This window comes from Lepus europaeus, chromosome 13, assembly GCF_033115175.1.
Source record: "Lepus europaeus isolate LE1 chromosome 13, mLepTim1.pri, whole genome shotgun sequence".
In the NCBI taxonomy this organism is placed as follows: domain Eukaryota; kingdom Metazoa; phylum Chordata; class Mammalia; order Lagomorpha; family Leporidae; genus Lepus; species Lepus europaeus.
In genome coordinates this window covers 80,764,980-80,789,371 of record NC_084839.1, presented here as the reverse complement: position 1 = coordinate 80,789,371, position 24,392 = coordinate 80,764,980, and the positions used below count along the sequence as shown (strand labels likewise).

Genomic DNA, 24,392 nt, shown 5'->3' with positions numbered 1-24,392 from the left:
CTCAAATAAATAAAATCTTTTTTAAAAAAACGCAGTCACCTGCCACGCAGTGTGTCAGTCAGCAATGGAGGGCATATACAGTAGCGGTCCCATGTGATTGTATTGCCTAGTGACATCTTAGTTTGTGTGAGTGCACTCTGTGCATTCCATAAAATCACCCAACAACACTTCCCAGAATGCACTCCTGTTAAGTGACACATGCCAGTAAAAGTTATGCAAATTTTCCCTCTCAAAAACATGGTACTGTGCTCAGCCTTCTTGTGATGATGTGAGATGCTACAATGGCTAGGTGATGAGAGGAAGTGAGGTAGGCATTGTGAGGTAGCACTAGCACCGGGTCCTACTCTGTAAGGATGACTTGAACACAAGCATTGCGATACCGTGAGAGTCGATTTGCTAACTGAGAGGGCTACTAAATGATTAACAGGTAGGCAGCATATACAGAGTGGATGCACTGGATGATTCACATCCTGGTTGATGGCATGATACTTGATCACATTGCTTAGAGCAGTGTGTAATTTAAAATTTATGGGGGCCAGGACTGTGGCTTAACGGGTAAAGCCACCAGCTGCAGCACCAGCATCCCATATGGTTGGTTTGAGACTCGGCTGCTCCACTTCCGATCCAGCTCTCTGCTGTGGCCTAGGAAAGCAGTAGAAGATGGCCCAAGCCCTTGGGCCTTTGCACCCACATGGGAGACCTGGAAGAAGCTCCTGGCTTCTGGCCTTGGATCAGCACAGCTCCAGCCATTGCAGCCAATTGGAGAGTGAACCAGAGATAGAAGACTGACCTCCCTCTCTGTCTCTGCGTCTGTAACTCTGCCTTTCAAATAAATAAATAAATCTTTAAAAAACCCACTTATGGAAGGTGCATATTATGAAAAAAGATAAAAATTTGTGCATTTTTTATTTCTGGAATTTTTTATTTAATATTTTCAGGCCACAACTAACCACAGATAACTGAAACATTGGAAAGTGAAATTGTGGATAAAGGAGAATTACTGTATTTTGCTGCCAAAGTGACTACCCCTCTTCCTGTCTACTTTTCCTCCATTGCCACTTAAAAAGCTCTATTTTCTTAAATAAAGTTTTCCAAAGCTAGAACTCTTTAAGAACGGAAACCTCTAATCCTTTGTTTTCTGCTCAATTTGATGATTTAAGGACAATTGTTAGCTGATAGATCATTAAGCAAAATTTTGGACAGTAAATCACTATGTGGGCTTTGTTTATTAACATTTACCTTGGAAGGAATTTGATTTAAAAATTAATAAAATTGCCCCGACAAAAAACTTCCACACTCTGGCCTCAGAACCAGCCCTTAAAGCATTCTGGTCTGGCTGAAAAGCCCATGAGAGCATTTCAAACATGGAAAGGCAAGACACTGTGACAAAAAAAAATATCCTACATGAAGGACCTCTGTGGAGACCCCAAGGGAAAGCAATGGCCATAAAAGAAGGATGTACTTTTCTCTGAAGGGAGGAGAGAACTTCCATTTTGCTTATGGCCTTGTCTAAATATTGACGGAGTTTGTGGTTTCAAAAGGCTTCTATAGGCCGGTTCCACGGCTCACTAGGCTAATCCTCTGCCTGCAGCGCCGGCACCCTGGTTTCTAGTCCCAGGAGCTTCTTCCCAGTCTCTCATGTGGGTGCAGGGGCACAAGGACTTGGGCCATCTTCTACTGCTTTCCCAGGACACAGCAGAGAGCTGGATCAGAAATGGAGCAGCCAGGTCTCAAACGGGTGCCCATATGGGATGCTGGTGCTTCAGGCCAGGGCTTTAACCCAATGTGCCACAGTAACGGCTCCAAGATTCATTTTCAATTAATTTTAAAAACAGAAGACCAACTCTATACTAAGTAAAGATTTCAACAATTTGTACACACACCAGAAAATAAAAGAAAAATCTAGGCCGGCGCCGTGGCTTAACAGGCTAATCCTCCGCCTTGCGGCGCCGGCACACCGGGTTCTAGTCCCGGTCGGGGCGCCGGATTCTATCCCGGTTGCCCCTCTTCCAGGCCAGCTCTCTGCTATGGCACGGGAAGGCAGTGGAGGATGGCCCAAGTGCTTGGGCCCTGCACCCGCATGGGAGACCAGGAGAAGCACCTGGCTCCTGGCGCAGCGGCCATTGGAGGGTTAACCAACGGCAAAAAGGAAAACCTTTCTCTCTGTCTCTCTCTCTTTCACTATCCACTCTGCCTGTCAAAAATAAATAAATTAAAAAAAAAAAATCTGTTTGAGAACAAGTTTTACAGTTAACTCTCATAATACAACTCATTTAGGACAGAAGTCCTGCATGGGAAGCAAGTGCACAGTAACTCCTACTTTATGCATGATGTCAGTGACCACCCAAGGCTCTTGACATGAGCTGCCTAGACTATAGAAGCCTTTTTTTTTTTTTTTTTTTTTTTTTTTTGGCAAGCAGAGTTAGACAGTAAGAGAGAGAGACGGAGAGAAAGGTCTTCCTTCTGTTGGTTCACCCCCTAAATGTCCGCTATGGCCAGTGCGCTACGCTGATCCGAAGCCAGGAGCCAGGCACTTCCTCCTGGTCTCCCATGCAGGTGCAGGGCCCGAGCACTCGGGCCATCCTCCACTGCACTCCCGGGCCACAGCAGAGAGCTGGACTGGAAGAGGAGCAACCAGGACAGAACTGGCGCCCCAACCGGGACTAGAACCAGGGGTACTGGGGCCACAGGCGGAGGATTAGCCTAGTGAGTCATGGCGCCAGCCTGTACTTACGAAATGTAAATGCATTAAATAAATGGTTTCTTGGGGGTGGGGAGAAGAGGCTTCTGTAACCATTTACATATTCATGTGAAAGCGATTACTTAGTCCTTGCTTCTATGAAAGCAAAAATAATATTGGAATCAATAATGAACCTTGTCTCTAGCAACAAGTAATATTTTTTCTTTTTTAAAGAAAGATTTATTTATTTATTTGAGACGCAGAGTCACAGAGAGAGGGAGAAACAGAGAGATAGAGAGAGAGAGAGAGAGAGAGAGAGAGAGAGAGAGGTCTTCCATTCACTGGTTCACTCCCCAAATGGCTGCAATGGCTGAAGCTGAGCCAGTCTGAAGCCAGGAGCCAGGAGCTTCTTCCAAGTCTCCCATGTGGGTGCAGGGGTCCAAGTACTTGGGTTGTCTTTTGTTGCTTTCCCAGCTGCTTAGCAGGGAGCTGGGTTGAAAATGGAGCAGCTGGGACAGGAACTGGTACCCATATGGGATGTCATTTCCACAGGCAGCGGCTTTACCCCATTATACCACAGCACTGGCCCCAATAAATATTTTTATAATAAATGATTTATTTTAACATAAATAAATTTATATGATATTTGTATTCCATTGGGCATGGTGACAGCGTGTTCCATTGGCACAAAGTGACAGCTTTATTTGAAATGCCAGTATTTACAATATGCTGAAAATGACAATCTTATCAACTGTATGTATGATGGGAAACTTTATATGTCCACTTAAAATGTGGTGGATGAGCCAGAGTTGTGCCATAGTGGGTAAAGCCACCACGTGTAATGCTGGCATCCGATATGCTTGCCAATTCAAACCCCAGTTGCTCCACTTCCAGTCCAATGCTAGTGTACCTGGGAAAGCAGTAGAAGATGGCTCAAGTGCTTGGCACCTGCACCTGCTTGGGAGACCTGGAAGAAGCTCCTGGCTCCTGGCTTTGGATCAGTCCAGCTCTGGCTGTTGTGGCCATTTGGGGGAGTGAACCAGTGGATGAAAGATCTCTCTCCCTCTCTGACCCTCTCCCCCTCTCTCTGTAACTCTGCTTTTCAAATAAATAATAAAAATTTTTAAAAATGTTATGGTAGCGGCTGGCGCCGTGGCTCAACAGGCTAATCCTCCACCTGTAGCGCCAGCACAGCAGGTTCTAGTCCCGGTCGAGGCACCGGATTCTGTCCCGGTTGCCCCTCTTCCAGGCCAGCTCTCTACTGTGGCCAGGGAGTGCAGTGGAGGATGGCCCAAGTGGTTGGGCCCTGCACCCCATGGGAGACCAGGAGAAGCACCTGGCTCCTGCCTTCGGATCAGCGCGGTGCACCGGCCGCAGCAGCCATTGGAGAGTGAACCAACGGCAAAGGAAGACCTTTCTCTCTCTCACTGTCCACTCTGCCTGTCAAAAAAAAAAAAAAAAGTTATGGTAGCATAATTTTTAAAAATTTGTTTGGGGGTGAAAAGCCACAATAATTTGAAGACCACCTATTTAGACACACTGAAAAGAGAAAACGTCTGAAGATTCAACCACAAATTGTTGAGAAATGGATTTCTCTGAGTTTGTGTGAAAGCGATTATAAAAGATACAGCCCAGGATGGTGCAGGCAGAAATCACATGATACCTGGACTGGGTAGCCTGTAGAAATATGGTCAAAACTGTGGTCACTCTCTGGTTCCAAACAACATGGAGATGCTGTTCATCCGCTAATTCTCTAACCTTGACACAATGGACAGTTCGTGTTGCATATTTCTTTTTTTTTATTTTTTATTTTTTTATTTGAAAGACAGAGTTACAGAGTGAGGTAGAGACAGAGAGATCATCCATCGGCTGGTTCACTTCCCAGATGGCCACAACAGCCAGAGCTGCACCAATCCAAAGCCAGGAGCCAAGAGCTTCTTCCTGGTTTCCCACATGGGTGCAGGGGCCCAAGGACTTGGGCCATCTTCTACTGCTTTCCCAGGTGTATTAGCAGGGAGCTGGATCGAAAGTGGAGCAGCCGGGACTTGGACTAGAAACCCGTATGGGATGCTGGCACTGCAGACTATGGCTTTATGCACTGCACCACAGCGCCAGCCCAAAACTTTTAATAATAGGAAGATACCCATATTTTCCTCTTGGATATTGAACAATCAATATAGATATCTTTTTCTATTTATTTATTTAAGGTTACTTATTTTTTTCATATAAAATAAAGCACTTTAGGGGCCAACACTATGTCATGGCAGGTAAAGCTACTGCCTGCAGCACCAGCATTCCATATGGGTGCTGGTTTGAGACCCGGCTGTTCCATTTCCAATCCAGCTCTCTGCTATGGCCTGGGAAAGCAGTAGAAGATGGCCCAAGCCCAGTTCTGGCTGTTGCAGCCATTTGGGGAGTGAACCAGAAGGTAGAAGATCTCTCTCTCTCTCTCTCTCTCTCTCTCTCTCTCTGCTTCTGCCTCTCAAATAAATAAATATATTTTTTTAAACACTGTAAAGAAAGTTTTGATGAATAGGATTAAGAATCTAGAAATAAACTCATAGGTAGATTATGGTCGACTGATTTTGGAGCTCCTGGCCTTGGCCTGACCCAGCCCTGCTGTTGCAGCCATCTGGGGTGTGAACCAGCAGATGAGGGATGCCAGCATTGAAAGCAGGTAACTCAACCCTCTGTACCACAGTGCTGGTCCCTTTTTTTTTTTTTTTTTTTTTGACAGGCAGTGTTAAACAGTGAGAAAGAGAGAGAGAAAAGTCTTCTTTCCATTGGTTCACTCCACAAATGGCCGCAACGGCCGGCGCGCTGTGCAGATCCAAAGGCAGGAGCCAGGTGCTTCTCCTGGTCTCCCATGCGGGTGCAGGGTCCAAGGACTTGGGCCATCTTCCTCTGCCTTCCTGGGCCACTGCAGAGAGCTGGCCTGGAAGAGGGGCAACCAGGACAGAATCCAGCACACCAACTGGGACTAGAACCTGGGGTGCCGGCACTGCAGGCAGAGGATTAGCCTAGTGAGCTGTGGCACTGGTCATCCCTTAACTTTTTAATAGTAGTCAAAATGTGGTATGCCCATGCAATGAACCATCATTGGCTGCAAGAAGGAATGAAGTACTGATACATGCCACAGCACAGAGGAACCTGTGTTCATGTTTCACCAATGCTTGCTGGAAAAAGCCAATGACAAAAGACCATGTACTGTATGAGTCCAATTAGATTAAATGCTCAGAATAAGCAAACCCATCCATATGAAAACATAGATTGGTGGTGACCAGGGGCTAGGAGAAGGGATGGAGAGTGACTGCTAATGGGTATGGAGGTTTTCCTTGTTTTAGGAAACATTTACTGGGGCCAGTACTGTGGCTTAGTGGGCTAAGCCTCCACCTGCGGTTCTAGTCCAAGCTGCTCCTCTTCTGATCTAGTTCTCTGCTATAGCCTGGAAAAGCACTAGAAGGTGGCCCAAGTGCTTGGGATTTATTTTGTTCATTTGAAAAGCAGGGTGAGAGAGAGGGAGAGAGAAAAATCTTCTATCTGCTGGTTCACTCCCCAAATGGCCACGATAGTTGAGACCAGGACAGACTGAAGCCAGGAGCCAGGAACTCCATCAGGATCTCCTATGTGGGTGATAAGGGTCCAAGCACTTGGGTCATCTTCCACTGCTTTCCCAGGTGCATTAGTGGGAGCTGGATGGAGAGTGGAACAGGCAAGATTTGAACTTGTGCCGGTGCCGCGGCTCACTAGGCTAATCCTCCGCCTTGCGGCGCCGGCACACCGGGTTCTAGTCCCGGTCGGGGCACCGATCCTGTCCTGGTTGCCCCCCTTCCAGGCCAGCTCTCTGCTGTGGCCAGGGAGTGCAGTGGAGGATGGCCCAAGTCCTTGGGCCCTGCACCCCATGGGAGACCAGGATTAGCACCTGGCTCCTGCCATTGGATCAGCGCGGTGCGCCGGCCGCAGCATGCTACCGCGGCGGCCATTGGAGGGTGAACCAACGGCAAAAGGAAGACCTTTCTCTCTGTCTCTCTCTCTCACTGTCCACTCTGCCTGTCCAAAAAAAAAAAAAAAAAAAAAGATTTGAACTTGTATGGGCTACATACAATATGGGATGCTGGAGTCTCAGGTGGTAGTTTAACACACTTTGCTGGCCCCAGAGGGTTTATTTTATTGTATTTTATTTTAATTTTGAGGTGATGAAAATATTCTGGAAATAGAGATGATGAATGTGCCATGATTTTGCTAAAATTTACTAACACACTAAAAAGAATTTTATGGTATATGAATTTATTTCAATAGAAAACTAATTTTTTTAGTTTGGAAAAAAAAGAGAAAAAGCACCTAGTCAGCAGCTGTTTAGCAAAATTACTATTAACATTCCCTTTGCTTTTCTTTTTAAATGTACTGTAAATAATATATATGCAAATTATGCAAATGTTAGTTTCATCCCATGTTAAGTCATTTTCTCATTAGCATTTTCCATGTCCTCACCCAGTCTTCCATTTTGCCATTGGTTCACCCTCCAATGGCCGCTGTGGCCGGCGCATCTCGCTGATTCGAAGCCAGGAGCCAGGTGCTTCTCCTGGTCTCCCATGGGGTGTAGGGCCCAAGCACTTGGGCCATCCTCCACTGCCTTCCCGTGCCATAGCAGAGAGCTGGCCTGGAAGAGGGGCAACCGGGATAGAATCCGGCGCCCCGACCGGGACTAGAACCCGGTGTGCCGGCGCCGCAAGGTGGAGGATTAGCCTGTTAAGCCACGGCACTGGCCCCAGTCTTTGTATTAACAAGTGCAAAGCACTCAACAATACATACAGAGAACTGACTGATGAATTTCCTTCTTGTTAGACATGCAGGCTGTGTGTAGTCTTCCATTATGTAAGTGTTCATGAACTTCTTGTGTATACATTTTTTTTTTAATATTTGGAATTCTTTCCTTAGGAGAGACTCCCCTAAGTAAAATACTGGGTGGAGGTAGTAGTCCTGGGTTCAAGTGTATTGATCTGAGTCTCTTGAGGAGCCTGGCCAGTTTCCTTCCACATGTTCTTGATGTTATGCAGCAATGGGGGAAGCAGAAGGAGGTGAGGGCTCCACAGCGAAGGGAGCAGGGAGCAGCCGGCTGGTCAGTGGAACACCAGTGGATAGAAAGTGCTGCGAGTGGTCCCGTCTTGAACTTTCTGGGGCCGCTCAGTCCTCTTTGCTTGCCTTAGGCCTCTACTTGAGCAAAGGTGAACTTCATGTATTTCCATCACTCTGTTAACTTCCCTGGGCAACAAGGTGACGGTTCAAACATCCAGACTTACTAACATCACTATCCTACAGGGCATATGAACTATTTATGAGCAATAAGAATAGCCAATACATATGTGGAAAGATATCCACCCTCGCTCATAGTCAGAGAAATGCAAAGTAAAACTAGATTCCATTTTATCAGATTGGAAAACAAACAAAAGTTTGGTAATGCCCAGTGTTTACAGGATTATGAAGAAATAGGCACTCTCCTACCTGATTGCTGGGAGTGTAAACAGATTGAGATCTTCTGCAGGGTAATTTAGCAACGTCTGTCAACATTTTGAAAACTCATACTCATTGACTCAGCAATTCTACCACTAGGAATTTGCCTTAGGGAAATATTGACAGAATTATACCAAAATCATGTGCAGGGATGTTCACTGCAACAATTTCATAACAAAAAGAAAACAGCTGCACAGCACATCCATCAGCAGGGATCAGACACCACCACTGACATCATGGAGAAGTCTGCAGTCATTAAAACCTGAGGTGGAACCGTATATGCTGATTTGGAAAAGAACTTTGAAATATATTACGTTGGAGAAAAACCCAGTGTACATGGCAATATGGTTACATGTGTGTTAAATTTAAAAAATAGGTATACAGGTAAATGTAGACTTGTTTTCAGAAGGAATCCACAGCAAATGGTCATAACTTTTGGAAAATGACACTGGTGGTCAGAGGGAGAAGATAACTTGTTTTTTGACACTCTCCCCCCACCACCTTTTTTTTTTAAGATTTATTTATTTGAAAGGCAGAATGATAGAGAGGCAGAGGCAGAGAGAGAGGGAGAAGGAAATCTATCCGCTAGTTCACTCTCCAAATGGCTGCAGCAGCTGGAACTGAGCCGATCTGAAGCCAGGAGCCAGGAGCTTCTTCCCAGGTCTCCCACGCAGGTGCAGGGCCCAAGGACTTGGGCCATCTTCCACTGCTTTCCCAGGCCATAGCAGAGAGCTGGGTTGGAAGTGGAGCAGCCGGGACTCCAACTGGCGCCCGTATGGGATTCTGGTACTGTAGGCAGCAGCTTTACCTGCTACGCCACAGCACCGGTCCTGGCACTTTTCTATAATACTTGGACTCTTACATCAGGTGAATATAAGACTGCTAAAAAATATTTATATATTCATATGAAAGGTAGAGTTACACAGAGAAAGGGAGAGACAGAGAGAGAGAGATCCTCCATCTGCTAGTTCACTCCCCAAATGGCCACAACAGTTAGGGCTGGGCCAGGCTGAATTCAGAGCCAGGAGCTTCATCCAGGTCTCTCATGTGGGTGCAGGGGCCCAAGCACTTGGGCCATCTTCCACTGCTTTCCCAAGTGCATCAGCAGGGAGCTGGATTGGAAGTGGAGTAGCCGGGACTAGAACTGGCACCCAAAGAGGATACCTGAATTGTAGGTGGCAGCTTTACCCGCCACACCACAACACTGGCCTTTATAAGACCATTAAAAAAAAAAGTAGAGATTTTGAAAACAGACAAGGAATGTATAGAGCTCAAGATGAGAGATCCCAGGGCCGGCGCCATGGTGTAGTGAGTAAAGCCACCGCCCGTGGTGCCAGCATGCCATAAGGAGACTTTGGAAAGTTTTTGCAACAGGGCAGGGCTCCAATTGGAGGGGATGGTCGGGGTGGGAGGATGGTCAGAAAGGGAAAGTAGTAGCTTTGGTGACGAAGAGGATGAGAAAGTGGCTGAATGAAGGAGGTGGCCCAAGCACCCGTGGAAACAGTCAGGAGGGGGCAGAGGGTTAGAGGCCAGAGGACACAGGAGAAGAAAATACTGAGTTCACTTTGATTGCTTTTGTTTTTGAAAGGCAGAGAGACAGAGAAAGAACGTGCCTGTCTGCTGGTTCACTCTCCAGTTGCCGACAATGGCTGGGCCGGTCCAGGCCCAAACCCTGGAACTCCATCATGTCTTCCATGTGGGTGGCAGGCACCCAGTTACTTGAGCCACCACAGTTGTCTCCTAGAGTCTGTGTTGGCAGGAAGCTGGATTCAGGAATTGAACTCAGTTCTCCAAGATGGCACATGGGTGTCTCAACCGGCATCTTAATCAGCAAGCCAAAAGCCTGCCTGCACCACGGATTCACTTTTGAATGCGGTAAGCTGAGGGCCATGTTGAGTCTGAACTTGTTGCATTGGTGTGTGGATCCGGAGCACAGAGAATGCTGGGTTGGAGAAAGACAAGCAGGATCAGGTGTGGGCTAGGCTGCTTCTGCAGACAGCAATGTCAGGTAGCGTGGAGTTGAGAGTAAGTGTAAGGAAACTGTAGACCAAAAAGAGGGCTAGTTCAAGGTGAGACTCTGGAGATCCCTGATCCTAAGGGTTGGATAGAGGAAGGGAAGGGAGGCTGAGATGGCGGTATCAGAGCTGTGAATGGAAAACCAGGGGCCTGTAGGGTCACACACGCCTGTTCTCTGCTCCTGGCTGGACACCATGACTGATTTTTTCTAAGTTATTCTCCCACCAGTGCCAATTCTCCTGCTCTTGTCACATCCGCACAGTAAAATCCCAACCCTAGATTTTCTGCTTATGTTCCTAAAGAGGCCACCCAACCAAGGAGCGTGACCCCCACTGGATTCACAGCTTATACCGCCATGCCACCTTCAAGCCTTTTTCTGATGCAACACTTCTCCTTGATGGGTTCTGATTGAGTCCCCAGCTAAACATTCCCTTACTTCACTTCTCATCTCTCACTTCCACTCTCATCTTTATGGCCAATCTCTCCTCCTTCAGGGAACTAACGAGGCTCTTAGGAGTAAACACCTTTAACAGCTCAGCCCTCTCCCTATTTATGTGGTTAAAACCCAGTTACACCCCACAACCCAGTGCCAGATGAGAAAACCAAGCTCAACCTCTCCCAGTGCTCTCATAATATTCTCCCTCTCTCCCCTATCTGATCTTTCAACAAGGGAGGTTCGTTTTGACTTTCTGTAAATTTTAAAAACAAAATAAATATAGTATGTACTTTTTTTTTGGTCTGCTTTTTTAATCATCATTGTGTTTGCCAGATACATCCATATTGTTTCATGCTGTCATTTCCCTTGCCACATAAAATACTCCATTGTATGAATAGACCATAATTTCCGTATCCACGCAAACACGATGACAGTTTGGATAGTTTCCAGTCTAGAGGTATTGTATGGTAGAAGATACGGTGGAAGGTATGATGGAGATAAGAACAAAGCGGGTCAGACTTCATTCATCTTTGTGGGTCCAGTACTTCACATGTGCCTGGCCTAATGGTTTATGTATAAAAATGTGAGGGAGGTAAAGTGGCACTTGTCCACTGTTTGGATGGTGAGACAACTACTGCAATATTACATTCATTCCTGTGGACCACGTTTAAATGTCTAAGAAGTCTTATTGATACCTTGACCTGCCTATGGAGGGCAGCCCTGGAGGTGTGTCTGGAAGCCATGCTGTGTCAGGTATGGTGGGAGGCTCCAAAGACAGAGCAAAGGGAACGAGATGAGGACCGGGTTCCTCTTGAAGACAGCCTTGGGCCAATGACTCAAGATTTCGGGCAAGCAGCTTTCGGCTCAATTATGATACCGTGTAACATTTTTTGGAGTATCTGCCATACACCAGACCCTGGCACATGCTCAGGGCGGGTATCCATTGTTTCAACACAAGAAGGGCTCTTTAAATGATGAGACTTGAACATGAGCTGCGTGGTGAAATGGCGATCACTTTGTTACGGCAGCCACAAGCCCCCCCAGACCACTCCTCTCCCTCTCCTGAGGGCACTGCGTCTTACATCTCTCCAGCAGCCACCTGCAGGGCCTCCGTGGGCTCCATCAGCACCGGCACAGCACAAAGCGCCTCTGTTAGAGGAGTGGCTCCGGTCCTTTCCAGTCTCCCCAGGTCAGCTCTCCAGCATTGCTCTGACTCATAACCTGCGTGTGCGTGTGCGTGTGCGTGTGCGTGTGTGTGTGTGTGTGTGTAGGGGGGAGAAGCAGAAAACGTCGCTCATGGATCTGTCCAGTTTGTAACTTTCGGCCTCAGAGAGAAAAGCCCAGACAAATAAATCCGGGAGGCTACATGCATGCTCAAAGTGTTTGTTAGAAGCAAAATGCTGCCGTCCTTGCAGGGGATACGGTGCTGCTGGCTCGGGGACAGGACACAGGACGCTTTATCTCTCCATTGGCGCCTGAGGCTTAAGCCTGGCGGCTGGCTGCAGGATCACAAACAGGCAGCATCCAGACAGGGACGGGCAGGCTGTGGGGCGCTGGGCCCGCTGCCCATTAGCCGCCCCAGAACCCTGCTCTCTCATCACTCGTGTTTCTTCTGGGTCCTCTGGTTTTATTTGATTGCAAGGTTCGGGAAGCTGGATGACAGTGGGCAGACCCCACCACCACCACTCGCTCCCCCACCCAAGCCTGGCTCCCCTCCTCTCCTGTAGCCCTAATTCATGGCTTATTTCACCTCCCCTGCTGGACAGAGCCCCACGCCCACTAACAGCGCTAGCATGATAAATATCAGCTGTGCTGACCTTTCGCTCTGGGTGCTGGAGTGGCCCCGACTCCTGAGCGCTGACTTCCTTGTGCTTAAAGTGGATTTAAGTGGCTGCAGGGCCCTGTACTCAGGCTTGATGGAATCAAATAGAGATTGCCTTATTTGACTGAAAAAAAATTTTCCACTTGAAAGTTAAAGTCCTCCAGGGAAATTCACCCAGGGCATACACATACACAACTTTAAATTGGATTTTAAAAATACTTTGCCAGCTGTTTGCTAGGTCGTGCTTTAGGTTCTTGCTCTTGATTGCTGTTGGGTCCATTTGGGCAGGGGGAAAGGCCAGGAGGGCGTGGAGTAGCTGCCAAGGCTGCAGGGCCCCAGATGCCAGGAGACTTTCCCAGGAGCCCTGGCAGCTGTTGCCATGGGCCTTTAGAAACCCTCAGACCCCTGGCACCAAAGCCCGCATCGCGCCCAGAGAAAACAGCCAGAGGGCTCAAACCACCTCCCCCGGCCCTGGCCCAGCCCTGCCTGGTCACTCCTGAGCCAAGGCCTGAAAGAAAAGAAGAAGCGCTCTTCTCAGCTGGAAGGGGATTTTGCACTTGATTTTGCACTTTCTGTGGCTAAATATTTCTTTCAGCTCCTTGTGTGACCTTCAAGGGCTGCACAGGTGGGGCCTCTGGAGCCATCGTCCCCCTGCTCTCTCCCTGCTTGACTTCCCATCATCCTCAGGTCCCGGCTGGCTGTCACTGCCGCAGGGAGTGGTGCTGAAGAACTCCGGGGTGCTGGGGTTTGGGTCCTGGCCTAGCACTTAGGAGCTGTGTGACCTTGAACTAGTCCCTTAACCCCTCTGTGCCACTCAGTGTTCTCTTCTGTAAAAGAGAGACGATGGGAGCACCTACCTCAGTGAGGCTGTTGCAAGGTGCGGATTCAATGAGTTAATATACGTTATGTAGGGGCCAGCGCTGTGGCACAGCAGGTTAACACCCTGGCCTGCAGTGCCGGCATCTCATATGGGTGCAAGTTCGAGTCTTGGCTGCTCCACTTACAATCCAGCTCTCTGCTATGGCCTGGGAAAGCAGTAGAAAATGGCCCAAGTCCTTGGGCCCCTGCACCCACATGGGAGACCCAGAAGAAGCTCCTGGCTCCTGGCTTTGGATCGGCGCAGCTCTGGCTGTTGCGTCATCTGGGGAGTGAACCAGCGGATAGAAGATCTCTCTGCCTCTCCTCTCCCTGTGTAACTCTGACTTTCAAATAAATAAATAAATATTAAAAAAATATATATGGTATGTAAATCACTGTTGTAAAATGCTCACAACATGGCCTGGCACACACTACGCCTCCGTACGCCTCTCCTAAGTCCGCGTCCCCAGGCTCAGAAGCCAGCTGCTGCCCTGAGCTCTCCGAGCCTCCTGCACTCTTTCTATGCAGCACCTGCCCTCATTCACCTCTCTGTCCCTTCCACCAGGACAGGAACTACGTCTGTCTTGTGCTCTACTGTCCGGTCCGCCTGACCTAAACCATGCCTGGCGTATGAGAGCCTTAAGAAAGCCTTGTAACTGCAATAGTAAATGACACATAGAAAAGAAGAAATGCTACAAGGCAAATGTGATGCAGAAGGCCGAGAGACTCTGGGCTCTTGGGTCACGTTTTTCCATCCATATTTGCTCCATATATAAACTTGGCCTTTTCATTTTGTTTGTCTGACTGTTAAACAAAGAGAGAGATGATGAATTTTGAGTTCCGGGATTATAAGGACAAGGTTTTATAATCACATCCTTTGCCGGGAATCTCTGCCTCTATCTAGTTTTTCTAGATTTAATTGAATATTAAATGTATGCAAAAGAATAACTTGGGGCCATTGCTGTGGTGTAGTGGGTAAGGCTGCCTGCGGTGCCAGCACCCCATATGGATGCTGGTTTTAGTCCTGGTTGCTCCACTTCCGATCCAACTCCCCTGCACCCATGTGGGAGACATTGAAGAAACTCCTGGCTCTTGGCTTCAGATCAGCTCAGCTCCGGCCATTGAGACCATTTGGGGAGTGAACCAGCAGAAGGAAGACCTCTCTCTCTCTGAAACTTTGCCCTTCAAATAAATAATTAAATCTTTCTTTCTTTTCTTTTTTTTTTTTTTTTTTTTTTTTGACAGGCAGAGTTAGACAGTGAGAGAGGGAGACAGAGAGAAAGCTCTTCCTTCTGTTGGTTCACCCCCCAAATGGCTGCTATGGCCAGCGCTGCGCCGATCCGAAGCCAGGAGCCAGATGCTTCCTCCTGGTCTCCCATGCGGGTGCAGGGCCCAAGCACTTGGGCCATCCTCCACTGCCCTCCCAGGCCACAGCAGAGAGCTGGACTGGAAGAGGAGCAACCAGGACAGAACTGGCGCCCCAACCAGGTCTAGAACCCAGGGTGCTGGCGCCGCAGACGGAGGATTAGCCTAGTGAGCTGCGGCGCCAGCCATTATTGCTTGTCTTTTAACATTGCATAAAATACCTCATGCTGTCTGTTTTCTTCAGCTTGCAGGAGACTCAGCAGGTCAAGCTGCCGCCTGGGGGTCCTGCATCCCTTATTAGAGTGCCTGGAATTGAGTCTCGCCTCTTCGGACCCAGCTTCCTGCTAATGTGCTTGAGAGGCAGCGATGGCGGCCCAAGTGCCTGGACTCCTGCCACCCACCTGGGAGGCTCCGGTAGGGTTTCTGGCTTTTGGCTTCAGCCTGGACTAGCTCTGGCCTTTGAGGGCATTTGAGGAGTAGACCAGGAAACAGAAGATCTCGTTTTTTTTTCCTCTCCCTCTCTCTTCCCTTCTTTCTCTGTTGCTCTGCCTTTCTAATGACAAACTGTTTTCAATAATAAAAAAAAGTATCTTTATACACACTTTGCTTTGCTCACCTCCCAACATGACATATCTGTGATATCTGTGACACTTGCTGTGGCCGTCCCTGTCTCATATTCCGCCACGTGAGCACTCTGCCGCTTTCTTTCCCAGTCCCTGTCAGTGGCCGCTCGGGCTGCTGGCAGTTCTGGGTTTTTGCTGTTGCTGGCAGTGCTACTGTGAACGTTTCTGTGTGTGACTGCTGAGGCCCACAGTCAAGAGTTGTTTTGGGAATTTTCCTGCGTCCTCAAGTTCGCACGTTTTGAACTTGTCTAGACGAAGCTCAGTTGATTTTCTCAAGGAATTCCCCGGCTTCCCATCTGGTCCCAAGCCTCAGGTTCTGCTGTGTCCATCTTCTGGCTGCATCGGGCGGGTTGGGAAGCGGCTGTGAGCAGGGCCAGGAGGAGCCTATCAGTTGCGGCCCCACCTCTGGGGGCAGGAGGGGACAGCTTGGCCCGGTGACTCAGATCTGCACTTGAGGTCCGTTCCCTCCTGCCCACAGCCCCACACAGAGCCGCACAGACAGGAGCAAGCTCTGTTTATCCAGAGCCAAAATGCTCAGTGAAAACCAAACATAGCTGGGAGCAGCAGTGCTTCAGAATAATCCGTTTCTTTTCTTTTCAAGCTAATGAAAGTTAACATTTTTCTCAACTAAGTGAAAGTGGTACCAGTAACTTCCTTTTGTAGCCTGCCTTTGAACCCATTGTTTTAAAATTCAAAAGTGCATTGTAGTAGGGTTTCAAGAAAGAGTGAATTGTGCCTGTGTGTGTGTGTGTGTGTGTGAAGTAGAGACACAGAATTCTCTATCTACTGGTTCACTCCCCAAATGCCTGCAAACCCAGTCCCAGTCTCCCACTTTTTTGGCAGGGATGCAACTATTTGAGCCATCTCTGCTGCCTCCCAGGGTGCACACTAGCGAGACACTAGAATTGGGAGCAGAGCCAGGACTCTGAGATGGGATGCAGGCTTTCCAAAAAGCATCTTAACCGCTACACCAAACACCTGACCCAAAGTTTGTGTGAGTGCTTTAACGTTTATTAAATTAATTTATGTGAAAGGCAGAGTGACAATGAGAGAGCAAGAGATGGAGATCTTCCATGCAGTGGTTCACTCCCCAGATGGCCACAATAGCCAGATCTGCACCAGGCTGAAGCCAGGAGCCAAGAATTTTATTCTGATCTCCTATGTGGGTGGTAGGTGCCCATCTTCTCTTGCCTTCCCAGGGACAATAGCAGGAAACTGGATGGGAAGTGAAGCAGCTGGGACTTGAAGGAACTGGTGTTTCCACATAGGATGCTGGCACTACAGGCCAGAGCATGTGTGGCACCACGGTGCCACAATACCAGCCCTTGAACTCTGTGGGGTTTAAAAATATATTTTTTGAGAGTTTTGTTGTCTCTGTCAGTAGGTCAGGGATCTATTTGCAAAACCAAAAGTAGAAGTTCTTTCTTCCAGGCCAGCATTGTGGTACAGCAGGTTAAGCCACAGCCTGCAACACCGGCATCTCATATGGGCGCTGGTTAGAATCCTGGCTGCTCCGCTTCTGATCCAGCTCCCTGCTAATGAGTCTGGGAAAGCAACAGAAGATGGCCCAAGTGCTTGGGCCCCTGCCACCCACATGAGAGACCTGGATGGAGTTCCAGGCTCCCGGCCTTGGCCTGGCCCAGCCTTGGCCATTATGACCATCTGGGGAGTAAACCACGGGATAGAAAACATCTCTCTCTGTCTCTTTCTCTCTGTAATTCTGCCTTTCAAATAAAAAGAATTTTTTTTTAAAAAAAGCACACACACACAAAACAAAAGAAGTAGAGGAGCTGACCTCTGATAGGGGATGCGGGCATCTGAGGCGGCAGCCTAACTGCTGGGCCAAACCCTGACCCCAACCTCAGGGAGGCGCAGAAATAAGCCCCAGGGCAGGCAACCATTTGGCTCAAAGGCTGCGTCGCCACTCGGGACACCTGTGCCTGGATTAGGGTGCCTCGTTCAAGTCCTGGCTCCTCCACTTCCACTAGTCAGCGCCCTGAGACGGCTCAAGTGTGTCAGCCTCTACCACCCACTTGGGAGACCTGAACGGAGCTCTGGGCTCCTGGCTTCAGCCAGAATCAGTCCTGGCTGTTGCAGGAATTTGGGAAATAAACCAGCAGATAGAAGATTTCTGTCTCTTTCTGCCTCTGCCTTTCAAATCAAGTGCGAATAAATAATTGAAAATAAAATTAAAAAATTTGAGCTATAGAAATAAGCGCCAGAAGGGGTAGACATTTGGTGCAGTAGTTAAGACCACTGGCGGCCATTGCAGCCATTTGGGGAATGACCCAGTGGACAGAAGACCTCTCTCTGCCTCTGTCTCTGTCTCTGTCTCTGTCTCTCTCTCTCTGTAACTCTGCCTCTAAAGTAAATGAATACATCTTAAAAAAAAAAAAAAGTCCCTCTTGGATGCCTACATCCAATATCAGAGTACCTGGGTTTGAGTCCTGGCTCTACTCTTTAAAAAAAAAAATATATATATATATATATATATATATATATATATGTATATATATATAATCATTTTTAATTTATTTGAAAAGTCAGAGCTACAGAGAGAGCGAACAAGAAAACCGCTTCTCAGCCTTTTGGCTAAGATCAAGTGCAGAGAGAGAGTGAGATCCTCCATCTACTGTTTCACTCCCCAAATGACCCCAATGGCTGGGGCTGGGCCAAGCCGAATAGAGGAGCCCAGAGCTTCTTCTGGGTTTCCCATGTAGGTGCAGGGACCCAAGCACTTGGGCCATCTTCTGCTGCTTACCCAGGCCATAGAAGAGAGCTGGATCAAAACTGGAGCAGTCAGGTCTTGCACTGGTGCCTATATTGGGATGCCAGCGTTGCAGGTGGAGGCCTAACAGGCTGCACCATGACACCAGCCCCCTGGCTCCACTCTTGACACCAGCTACCTACTACTGGCAGCAAGAAGGTGATGGTTCAAGTACTTGGATCCCTGCTATATATGTGAAAGACCTGGTGGAGTTTCTGGCTCCTGGCTTCAGCTTGGCCCAGCTGTGACTGTTATAGGCGTTTGGGGAGGAGTTGAAAGATTACTCTCTCTTGGTCTCTGTCTCTCTGTTTCCCTCTCAAATAAAACAAATTTTAGGGGCCAGCGCCGTGGCGCAGTAGGGTAATCAGCCTGTGGTGCCAGCATCCCATATGGGTGCCAGTTCTAGTCCTGGCTGCCCCTCTTCCAGTCCAGCTCTCTGCTATGGCCTGGGAAAGCAGTAGAAGACGGTCCAAGTCCTTGGGCCCTTGCACCCACGTGGGAGACCAGGAAGAACTGCTTGGCTCCTGGCTTCAGATCAGCACAGCACCAGCCATAGCTGCCATTTGGGGAGTGAACCACTGGATAGAAGACCTTTCTCTCTATGTCTCCCTCTCACTGCCTGTAACTCTAACTCTCAAATAAAAGAAATAAAATCTTTTTTTTTTTTCACAGATGAGTTAGACAGTGAGAGAGAGAGACAGAGAGAAAGGTCTTCCTTCCGTTGGTTCACTCCACAAATGGTCACTACGCCAATCCGAAGCCAGGAGCCAGGAGCTTCTCCTGGTCTCCCATGCGGGTGCAGGGCCCAAGCACGTGGGCCATCCTCCACTGCCTTCCTGGGCCACAGCAGAGAGCTGGACTGGAAGAGGAGCAACCGGGACAGAATCCGGTGCCCCAACCGGGACTAGAACCCGGTGTGCCGGCGCCGCAGGTGGAGGATTAGCCGAGTGAGCCGCTGCGCCGGCCAAGAAATAAAATCTTTAAAAAAACACACAAATTTTAAGTTTCTCCAGTACAATTAAAAAAAGCAAGCCTTGGCCGGCACCATGGCTCAATAGGTTAATCCTCCACCTGCGGTGCCGGCATACCAGGTTCTAGTCCAGGTTAGGGAGCCGGATTCTGTCCCGGTTGCCCCTCTTCCAGGCCAGCTCTCTGCTGTGGCCAGGGAGTGCAGTGGAGGATGGCCCAAGTGTTTGGGCCCTGCACCCCATGGGAGACCAGGATAAGCACCTGGCTCCTGCCTTCGGATCAGCGCGGTACCGGCTGCAGCGCGCCAGTCTCAGCGGCCATTGGAGGGTGAACCAACGGCAAAGGAAGACCTTTCTCTCTGTCTCTCTCACTATCCACTCTGCCTGTCAAAAAAATATATATTTAAAATATATATATATATATATATAAAGCAAGTCAGTATTACACATAAATGTAGCTACACCTGCCCAGGCTGTGTTCCTCCTGCCTGTTCCTTTGCTGTATCCATGGCTATGCCACAGGGACTAACATCATCTAAAAGCATTTCCCCACCTGAGCTGCTCCCCTCTTAATTCACCTCGCCTGGATCAACCTTAATTGTAAGAACCAAAACAGCAGCAACAACAAAAACACCCATATGCAAAAATTTCTTACCCATGATCCTCTCTTCTCCACTCATCCCCAAACTTATTGGCTCCCATAGCATAAAATCAGCCCAGTTGTGCAAAGCTTCCTCCAAACTCCCTTGACCCCTTTGGCCATCTCCACAGATACCTGCACAGACACCCCATTTAAAGCCGAGTTTCAGGGTTCGGGATCCCTGGAGCCGGCCACAGATGCCGGGGTCCGAGGCACCGGGCAGCAGCACAGCCCTGCCTGCTTGCCCTGTCATCGGCTGTCTGCACCTCCTGCTGCAGGCTTCAGCCACACCTGGCCCATGTCGGCCCCCAGAGCTTCCAGGTGCCAGTCTCCCCGCCTGGAACCTGCCCACTCCGCCGTTTCCAGGCCCTACCCGTCCTCAGGGCCCACCTCCTCCAAACCTTCCCTGACCGCCATCTCCCCTCCTCTAGACTTCAGAATACGAGGCACACTCCATGCAGCGTGTACAGCTAGGCTGAAACCCCAGAGGGCAGGAATAATGGTGTCTCCGCCTCCCAGGGCCTTCTGCATAAACACAGACAAAGCACACAGCGTTTCAGGACAGGGTGGCGACCGTGATGCTGCAGGGAGAAGTACTGAAAATAGAAAGCGGGGGCCGGCATTGTGGCGCAGCGGGTTAGCCACACTGCCTGTGACACCGGCATCCATGTTAGAGCCCCAGTTTGAATCCCACCTGACCCAGCTCCCTGCTAATGCTCCTGGGAAGGCCGCAGAGGATGGCCCCAGGAACTGAGCCCCTGACACGCACTGGATGGAGTTCCTGACTCGGCTTCAGCCTGTCCCAGCCCCAGTCATTGCACCCATTTGGGGAGTGAATCAGTAGACGGAACATCTCTCTGTCACTCTGCCTTTCAAATAAATAAATAAACCTTAAAGAGACAAAAAAGAAAAGAAAGAAAAGGAACATTCCCTCTTTCTCTATTTCAGATTAGGTCTTCCTACCTGTCCCCTCCCCCTAACAACACCTGCTGGAAAACACCAGGGTGCCTTCTTGATTCTATTACTTAAGGCAGCAAATAGAGAAGTTGACTAAAGCAAACTAATACATTTCTTTTAAGGACTCAGATAGCCTAGGAAAGGTAAACAAAAGGGCAATGCCCTCAGGGAGGCCGTCCAGGTGGCTCTGAGAGGAGCTGGCCAACACCTGGCCCTGGCCCCCAGAGCCACTGGCCGCTGCTGCTCCCCAGGTCTGAGGGGGAGTCGGTAAAGGAAATGGGCCGAATCAAGGGTGGGCGTCTGGCAGGGCTTGGCCTGTACTTGAGGCACCCACATCCCGTTTCAGAGTGCTTGGGGCTTGAGTTCTGCTTCTGCTCTCCGAGGTGATGGCTCAAGTGCTTGGGTCCCTGCCACCCACACGGGAGACCCTAACACAATTCTGGGCCCCTTCACTCCTTTGCACCTGTGGCGTCTTAACCATTACACCAAACTCCCACCCCTCCATCTGATATGGGACCTGAGGGCCATGACGGTCACCTCACAATAGTCCATGGGAGCTTCTTAAGAGTAGCGTTTTTTTCTTCCTTTCCTTTTCAATATTTATTTGAAAGGCAGAGTTACAGAGAGGAGAGGAGGGAGATCTTGCACCTACAAGTTTACTTCTGAAATGGCTGGCAAACCCTGGGATAGGCCAGGCTGAAGCCAGAAGCCTGGAACTCCATACTGGTGTCCCACATGAGTGACAGGGACCCAAACACTCAGGCTGTCTTCTGCGGTTCTCCCAGGCACGTTAGCAAGGAGCTGGAAGGGAAGCAGGGAGCCAGGACGGAACCAGCTTCGAAGGCAGCGGCTTACCTCTTTGCACCACCACACCGGCCACACACCAAGCCTGGACTTAAAGCCCTGGGCTGTCTGACCCCATTCTATCTCCCATTGCCACCTCCCCACAGGCAGCCCCTGGTGCAGTCAGCCCTTTCCTGCTGCCCGAGGCAGACACCCCCCAGTGGAAAGACTGAGTGAACCCCACAAGCTGGGGAGTGGGACGGCCTTGGGGATCATTGTCCTCTCACAGTGAGCTTCCCGGGCAGAGGGCAAAGTCCTGGGGGGCAGGGACTTACTCAGTCACCTCTGGACTCACTGCTGCACCTGCACCACGGCCATCGGCCATGGCAGTGTGCCTGAACACCCCTTCACTGCTGGGTCCCTGTGGACATCCGGCCTTCCTCCAGGACCCAGGCCGCCCCTCCCAGCGCCGGCCCTCACTGCCCCCAATAGCTTAATCAGATAAGAGTAATCAGAGCTGACCCTGTTTAGAGAAGCCTTGGAGAAGGCAATTACAAATAGCCCGATTTCTTTTACAAAGGATCATTGCTTTAATCTCACCACAAAAACAAGGGAGGCAACTCTTAGAGATAGACACACAGGAGGGATTAACGCTCTGCTGGAAGTCACACGGGGACAGGCACTCACCAGGAGGCCAGGTCTGCCAAGCCTGACCTTGGCCCCTGTCCTACCCCAAGCTGCCCCTCATAATAACAAAGCTATCTTTATTCCCCTAAAAGGAAAAATGTGCTAATATTTTAATTGGGAACTTTTCCTAGTAAAATGTTAATTTTACAAGAAATTACTACGACTACCCTGCCAGGTCAAAATACTAAAAATGAGGGGCTGGTGCTATGGCACAGAGGGTTAAGCCACTGCCTGTGACACCAGCATCCCATATGGGCGCCAGTTCAAATCCCGGGTGCTCCTCTTCCAATCCAGCTCCTTGTTAATGTGCCTGGGAAAGCAGCGCAAGATGGCCCAGATTCTTGGGTCCTTGTCACCCACATGACAGATCTGGATGAAGTTCCTGGCTCCTGACTTCCACCTGGCCCAGCCTGGGCCGTTGCAGCCATTTGGGGAATGAACCATGAATGGAAGATCTCTCTCCCTCTCCCTCTCCCTCCCTCCCTCCCTCTCTCTCTCTGTAACTCTGTTTTAAAGATAAATAAATAAATCTTTAAAGAGAAAAAAGAATTTTCTTTTTTTAAAAGATTTATTTATTTTAAAATCAGAGTTACACAGAGAGAGAAGGAGAGGCAGGCAGAGAGAGAGAGAGAGAGAGAGGTCTTCCACCCACTGGTTCACTCCCCATTTTGCCACAAGGACCAGAGCTGAGCCAGTGCAAAGCAAGAAGCCAGGAGCTTTTTCCGGGTCTCCAATATGAGTACAGGGACTCAAGCACTTGGACCATCTGCTGCTTTTCCAGGCCATAGCAGAGAGCTGGATCGGAAGTGGAGCAGCTGGACTTGAACTGGCGCCTATATGGGATGCCAGTACTGCAGGAGGTGGCTTTACCCACTACGCCACAGCGCCAGCCCCAAAAAAAGAATTTTCTAAATCAAAATACTGAAAATGTTTTTGTCTTAAGCTGTCTCATCTTCCTGAATTCAGGATAGACTTGAGGATTAAACCATGATTAGGCCATCTAATAATGTGTTTATATTTATGCTTATCACACTGAAATCTACTAAACCTTTTGGGTATTCAATAAAAATGCAGGTACACTTGAGAAAAAAAAGAAAAATTACTCAGTGTGCCTGCATATTGGCAGCAGCAACTTGACATACAAAAGATAGCATGTTATTTTTAGGCATTCCTGAAATTGTGAAACTCAGAAAGCACATTTATATTGTAAAAACATTATGTTTGTTAGTGCTTTATATCTATTATAATCCTCATGAAATCCCTGTACAAGAACTGGCATTTTTGTCTCCACTTATTTATTTTAAGATTTATTTATTTATTTGAAAGGCAGAGTTACAGAGAAGCAGAGGGAGGGTAGAGGAGGAGAGAGAGAGAGAGCAGGAAAGTCTTCCATCCACTGGTTCACTTCCCAAATGGCTGTGACAGCCAGAGTTGGGCCGATCCAAAGCCAGGAGCTTCTTCTGGGTCTCCCACATGGGTACAGGGGCCCAAGGACTTGGGCCATCTTCTACTGCTCTCCCAGGCCATAGCAGAGAGCTGGATTGGAAGTAGAGCAGCCGGGTCTTGAACCAGCGCCCATATGGGATGCTGGCACTGCAGGCAGTGGCTTTACCCACTACTCCACAGTGCTGGCCTGTGGTCTCCACTTTGAAGATGAGGAAACCAAGGCCACAGGGCTTCAGCTGTGTGACCTGCTCATCAGCTCACGAGTGGCTTCCATAGTCAGGATCCTGGCAAGAAAGGCAGGTGCACTCCACTCGGTGACTGCAGAATTCAGTAAAGGAACTGTGACGGCCAGGACGGAGGTATGGTTGTTTGGCCTATCCCAGCTGGAACAACTGCATCCCATACCAGAGGGCCTGGGTTCGAGTCCCGGCTACATATCCTGATCCCGGCTTCCAGCTAACGAGCACCCTGGGAGTCAGCACCCTGGGAGTAGTTGGGTCCATGCCACCATGTGGGAGACTCTGATTAAGTTCTGAACTCCAAGCTTTGGCCAGGGCCACCCCCAGTTGTTCCAGGCATTTGGGGAGTGAACCAGGGGGTGGGAGCTTTAGGTCTCTCTCTTGGCCTTTCAAATAAATAAAATAAAATAAAATTTTTTGAAGTAGAGGCAGGGTGTAGGAAAACCACATGGGCAGTGTACTGTTGGGGGGAGCTACCCAGCCTGTGCGGGACAGCGGACGTGGGGCAAGGAGGCCAGGCCCAGGGAAATCTGCAGTCCTAGGATTTGGTGGCCACAGCAACCTCCTAGGTCTAAGAACTCAAGGGAATTAACA

The 24,392-nt window shown here is 49.1% G+C and overlaps 1 pseudogene; it reads left to right on the top strand.

Moving 5' to 3' along the window:
* LOC133772382 (alpha-galactosidase A-like) overlaps nucleotides 1-24,392 on the top strand; it is a 49,657-nt pseudogene that overhangs the window by 9,940 nt on the left and 15,325 nt on the right.